Source organism: Oncorhynchus nerka, linkage group LG1 (assembly GCF_034236695.1).
Source record: "Oncorhynchus nerka isolate Pitt River linkage group LG1, Oner_Uvic_2.0, whole genome shotgun sequence".
Lineage (NCBI taxonomy): Eukaryota > Metazoa > Chordata > Actinopteri > Salmoniformes > Salmonidae > Oncorhynchus > Oncorhynchus nerka.
Window position 1 is genome coordinate 25,137,782 of NC_088396.1, and position 7,186 is coordinate 25,144,967.

Consider the following 7,186-nt stretch of genomic DNA (forward strand, 5'->3'; position numbering starts at 1 on the left):
AATAACAATGATCCAGGGTTTTACCAGCCCTGGTTGCGCAATCGATATGCTGATAGAATTTAGGGAGTCGTGTTTTCAGATTAGCCCAGCTACAATTCAGACAGCCCAGCTACAATGAATGCAGCCTCAGGATATGTGATTTCCAGTTTACATAGAGTCAAATAAAGTTCGTTCAGGGCCATCGATGTGTCTGCTTGGGGGGGAATATATACGGCTGTGATTATAATCGAAGAGAATTCCCTTGGTAGATAATGCGGTCGACATTTGATTGTGAGGAATTCTAAGTCAGGTGAACAGAAGGACTTGAGTTCCTGTATGTTGTTATGATCACACCACGTCTCGTTAATCATAAGGCATACCCCCCGCCCCTCTTCTTATCAGAAAGAGGCTTGTTTCTGTCTGCGATATGCTTGAAGAAACTAGCTGGCTGCACCGACCCCGAGTCTCTCGAGTGAGCCATGTTTCCGTGAAGCAAAGAACGTTACAGTCTCTGATGTCTCTCTGGAATGCTACCCTTGCTCAGATTTCATCAACCTTGTTGTCAAGAGACTGGACATTGGCGAGTAGTATACTAGGGAGTGGTGCGCGATGTGCCCGTTTCCGGAGCCTGACCAGAAGACCACTTCGTTTGCTCCTTTTACGGCGTCGTTGTTTTGGGTCGCCGGCTGGGATCCGATCCATTGTCCTGGGTGGTAGGCAGAACACAGGATCCGCTTCAGGAAAGTAATATTCCTGGTCGTAATGATGGTGAGTTGACGTTGCTCTTATATTCATTAGTTCCTCCCGACTGTATGTAATGAAACCTAAGATTACCTGGGGTACCAATGTAAGAAATAACACTTAAAAAAACAAAATACTGCATAGTTTCCTAGGAACGCGAAGCGAGGCGGCCATCTCTGTCGGCGCTGGAAGTAAGTTACACCTAACTTTTGAACGGTAGTGTATATATCTCATCAATGTACACATAATACCCCATAACGACAAAGTGAAAACAGGAAAACAATTTTTGGGGCAAATGTATTAAAAAGAAAAACAGAAATAGCTTATTTACATAAGTATGCAAACCATTTGCTATGAGACTCAAAATTGAGCTTAGGTGCATCCTGTTTCCATTGATCATCCTTGAGATGTTTCTACAACTTGATTGGTGTCCACCTGCGGTAAATTTAATTGATTGGACATGATTTTGAAAGGCACACACCTGTCTATATAAGATCCCACAGTTGACAGTGCATCTCAGAGCAAAACCCAAGCCATGAGGTTGAAGGAATTGTCCGTAGAGACAGGATTGTTCTGAGACACATATCTGGGGAAGGGTACCAAAACATTTCTGCATCATTGAAGGTCCCAAAGAATACAGTGGCCTCCATCTTTCTGAAATGGAAGAAGTTTGGAACCCCCAAGACTCTTCCTAGAGCTGGTTGCCCGCCCACACTAAGCAATCGGGGGAGAAGGGCCTTGGTCAGGGAGGTAACCAAGATCCCGATGGTCAATCTGACCAAGATCCAGAGTTCCTCTGTGGGGATGGGAGAACCTTCCAGAAGGAAAACCATCTCTGCAGCACTCCACCAATCAGGCCTTTATGGTAGAGTGGCCAGACAGTAGCCACTCCTCAATAAAAGGCACATGACAGCCCGCTTGGAGTTTGCCAAAAGGCACCTAAAGACTCTCAGACCATGAGAAACAAGATTCTCTGGTCTGATGAAACCAAGATTGGCCTCTTTGGCCTGAATGCCAAGCGTAACGTCTGGAGGAAACCTGGCATCATCTTTATGTCATGCTGTGGGGATGTTTTTATGCGCCAGGGACTGGGAGATTAGTCAGGATTGAGGGAAAGATTAACGTACAGAGAGATCCTTGATGAAAACCTTCTCCAGAGCACTCAAGTTCACCTTCCAACAGGACAACGACCCTAAGCACACAGCCAAGACAATGCAGGAGTGGCTTCGGGACAAGTCTCTTAATGTCTTTGAGTGGCCCAGCCAGAGCCTGGACTTGAAGCTAACATTTCTGGAGAGAAAATAGCTGTGCAGCGACGCTACCCATCCGGCCTGACGGTGCTTGAGAAGATCTGCAGAGAAGAATGGGAGAACTCCCCAAATACAGGTGTGTCAAGCTTGTAGCGTCATACCCAATAAATATTAAGGCTTTAATCGCTGCCAAAGGTGCTTCAACAAAGTACTGAGTAAAGGGTCTCAATACTTATGTAAATGTGATATTTCTGTTTTTCTTATTTAGAAATTAGCAAAAAAATTCTAAAAACCTATTTTGCTTTTTCATTATAAGGTATTGTATGTAGATTAACGGGGAAAAAACGATGAAAAAACATGACAAAATATGGAAAAAGTAAAGGGGACTGAATATGTCCAAATGTACTGTACACCTACGGTGTTGTCAGTTAATCGCACAATGATTGACTTGATTCTGGGGAACTTTTAGCAAAGTGCAGAAATGTATTATTGCCATTAAATTGGTGGCCGATCTCTGTCATGGCCACAGACATGTGGCAAAACATGAAATTCAGGTTGCTGTCATCTATGAGGTTGCGAGTTCAAATAGCACATGGGGTTGCGTTCCAAGTATGCTAACAAAATTTGGGAGCAATTCCTTTTAAGTTACAGTCCATTCAGAAAATAAACCAAATTGCAAATGTTCCATTATTGAAAATAACTGATATAGAATTGGAATTTCTGTGTACTTTCTGAATACAGTTCGTTGTTGTATGTACTGAGAAAATACAGCTCAGATGTAAAAATATATTTAATATTGTTTACATGATTGTTTCCGTAACTCAGTAGCCTGTAACTTACTATAAAATTACAGGAACATTTATTTTACAGTTTGTGCCATAAGCACATCTAAAGTAATCTATAAGTTTAAATGCAATTGCAAATGAGACATGCCAAGTTAATTTGCAGGACGGCCAAAAAATACCCAAGTGCATTGTGATTGACAGTAAATATATAGAAAAAACACATATACAGTATCCTATTACTGTAGACATGTACAGTATAATGACTGTAAAATTTACAACAAAATTGACAGCAATGACTAACAGTGTAGTTTCATGTTATCACATGTTGAACTACTGTACATGATATCACATGTGAAATCATCTGAAAACTTTTCTTTGGAACATGTTGTGTGTGAATGTGTGAATACGTGTTTTTGGAACACTTCACGTGACATTTCACATGTGAAACCATGTGAAAACATGATTTTGGAACACTTCACGTGACATTTCACATGTGAATACGTGTTTTTGGAACACTTCACGTGACATTTCACATGTGAAAACATTTTGTGATCATGTGAAACTTCATGTGAAATATCATGTTCTAAAAACACATGGTTTCACATTTATCCTCTGTATACTGTCTCCATCTCTATTTTTCCCCTATAACCCTCACCATGTCTCTCTCCTTCAACTGTATGCTTTCCGCTTACCAATTCCAAATGATACATCCATCCGACCATCCTTCCATCAGTCCCTCCATCCGTCCCCCCATCGGTCCATTGTGGTTCTATGAAAAGGCAGGGACACATGAACAAGAGTCAGTCTCTAGCCCTGTGACCGCTACCATCCAAACCTCCATCTTTGTGCTGCTAACCTAATGAACTTTGAACTTTAAGAGGCAATGACCCCATGATCCCAGACCCAATGGCCTTTAACCCTCTGCTGCTGTTGTTTTTAATCAACAAGGCCACCAAGACAAGCCATTCTGTCTTGCAGTGTTGCCGAAATGTGCTGCTATGCGTTGCATAAAATACAATTCTGTGTCAAAAACAAAAGAAACAAGGCAACAGAGATTTGATGGATGCAGTCGATTTCAGTTTTGGCTGTGGCTACATTCATATACTTAGAGAATCATTTTTTGTCAAATTATTTTACTGCTTGACTTGCAAAACCATAGGCATCAAGGAGCACAGTTAGAGGCAGATAGTTACCAATCTATGGAGCTGAGTGCAAAATCTCACAGCAACAATGAGGTGTCCTGTTTTTCCGACGTTTTTGTTACTGTTAGTGCGTCTGATTTATGACCCCTGGCATATGGATGGGGAGTGGTGGAAAGATTGTAAATATACATCCTTCATCTGTCCCCTAGAGCTGCCAGCAGACAGATCAAATCCTGGAAATATGTTATCCCTGCTGTCTCTGTTTCCTTGTACACTACATCTCTGGTTTCTTAACCTCCCTTTCTGTCTCCTTGTCCCCTCCCTTTCTGTCAACTTGTCCCCTCTTTCTGTCTCATTGTCTTCAATTTCTTAGAGCACCCCGTCCCCTACTCTGTCCCCTACCTCCCTATGTCATACTCCAGTATTGCCATGTGGATGCCTACATGCCATTTATTACAATAGGATTTCCCAATTTCAGTCCATCCATATCCCTCACCATTCTATAGCATCTGGAGTTGTAAATAAGGAAGTGATGTTGTGCTGTATATCACATTTGGCGTGCCATCCCTCATTGACATGACAACCCCATCCTGGGCTAAATAAATGAACCCATAAAGCCTAATGGACTCATACAGACTGGTGCGGATGGGCCGTGTTTAAAGCCTTGTAAATCAGGGTGTGATGGCCGTTTAATGAACTCGTAAATTAATTCACCACGGTGTATAATTCGCATGGGCGATAAATATGTATGTAGTTACCTAAGAGGACGGAGAAGACATTGGAGATGAGCAGATGTGCACACAGCTAAGGACTGACGGAATCCAGGCAAGGCATTTTATAGGCCTATCAGAGATGCGATCCGGTCGTTTTTGTTAAAAAATTCTTGTATTTTTGTTCTAAATCTATGGACATGACCCAGTCGTTTGTTCTAAATGTTCTGTTTTTTTTTATAGATACATCCATAACAATGATTTAAGGCATAGAACATTTTCTCTCTCGCCAAGCCACTGTTTGGAAGAGATAGCCAACCACACAGCCAGGTTTGGGGAGTAACGGATTACATGTAAGGGATTACAAAAATTTGGTAACTGTAATCCTTTACGTTACCAGCAAAAATATTGCAATCAGATTACAGATACTTTTGAAAAACTAGATGGTCACTTCGAGGATTTTTTTAAAATTCAGAAAGGATGTTTGTGAAAAACATTATTTGACACTTCTCTGTTTTCTCAATGACATTCAAATCAGCATTGGGAAAAAAAGCACGTTTAAATTTGTTCTAGCTGAGCCAGTCTGACCGCAAGTCAGAAACCACTATGATGACACACCAAATGGGTTTGATGGATCGCGGGAAAAGAGCAGGAATAGGCTTTTGTATGCTACAGTCCAAGCCATGTCTTCCAATGGTGCGGCTGCTGTCGGCATCCAAGATTATCCAACTTGAATAAACGCTTGGAGGTAAGGATGACTGCAGTGGTGTAGTCTACGGCGATACGCATATCACTTATTATTGATATCTACATAGCGCACTGATGTGAATCATACTGCTGCTCTCATATATATCCATTGATTCTTGAAGAATATAATTTATAAATGCCTCATGAGTTTAGTTCAACTGTCACACTCCATGAGAACCCAAAATATAAGCTTGTTTTCCCCAAAATGTTTGTAAACATTGTAAATGTAAACAAACAATGTATAGCCTCGTAACATGGTTAAAACAATCAGTTTGATATCATGGATGGTCAGTCCTTGCATCCATAGCTCTGTCTATTAATCTGAGAGTGGTTACATTTCTCCAGGCCCAGCCTTCAGTTTTTTTACCAAAACAGAGGTGGGGTGGATTTGCCCTTTAAACAGCTGCATATTATCAATATATCAGTGTCACCAACAAAGAGGTAAACAATAGGCCTATGGCAAATACAGCACATGACATTCCTTTTTCACACGTAAATAGCACTTTTCAGTAGTGCTCAAAGCATGCCATTCCATGAGCGCAGCATTTATTTTTCAACTCAAATCAATGAGCCCAATCAGTCCTTCATGACAACAAAATAAATAAATAATAAATAAAAGAGTAGGGCTGGCTAGTAAATTCTTAGTTTTGGGGTTATGCTCAGGTAAAACAATTTGGCTAATCTATACTTCCATATTTCCAAATCCTATTCTTGAAGATCAAGGGGTATAATATTTATTGAAATTCTGAAAGACTTTGGTTTTTAATGTAAATATATAATTTAATTGTATTATTATATGTAGTAGAAAGCGATTGGTTAGAAGAAGCCTACTTAACCAACCCATAAAGTAAAAATGAACATCCATATATGGCCAGCTGTGTAAACTTTAACATGAATTTATCCTGCAATAGATGTCATTAAATTTGTGTCTTCTTCTAATGCCTCTTAAGGGGAAAGTCATCTAAAAGTAATTGAATGTAATCAGATTACGTTACTGAGTTTGGGTAATCCAAAAGTTACGTTACTGATTACAATTTGCCAGGTAACTGTAACGCTTTACATTTAGAACGTAACCTACCCAACCCTGCACACAGCCAACACAATCACTTCAAATAGAAGCTGGAATGACAGCAAACTAGCTGCATTTTGTGTTTTCCTATTGACATTTCTTCATATTTATCCATAAAAATGATGCTGATTCATGATTTCGACTGGCTGAGAAAAGCTGCCAGCCTGTCTGTCTCATCCCGACATCTTCATTATCATTCATTACACATTTCAATAGTCTCCTTCACATCAACATGGACCAAAGACGGATATAAAACCCTCAACCTATTAAAATTGCTTTTGACATATCAGCGCTCCCGTGCTTCATAAATTAATAATGTGATCGTAAAGAGCCTTAGAGGTTGTGGGAGGTAGTGATTAGGGCAGAGAGGGGTGCAGCAGGGCCTGCACCCAAATTAAATACAGGCCCATACCCTATCAGGACCTGACACCCGTCCATTGATTCACTTGAGTAATTCGCTGGCTATAGGGGAGCTGAGGGGAGAGAGTGGGTCAGGCTGATGTCACTCCGTGATTTGATTCCATTTCCAGTGCGGCAACAGTCAAATCAGTGCTATTGGTGGCATAATTGACCCGTGCAGGGCACTGTGTAATTGACCTTGGTGCTGAGGACAGAGTTAACTGGCTGCTGAGCCAGCAGAAAGGTTATTAACAGGAATAAAGAGCAGTGAGGGAGGAATATGTTGACTTTCAACATTTTCATCTTTATGCCACTTACATAGACCACTTATGTGGTAGACAGACTGACTGTTAGAACTAGAAGG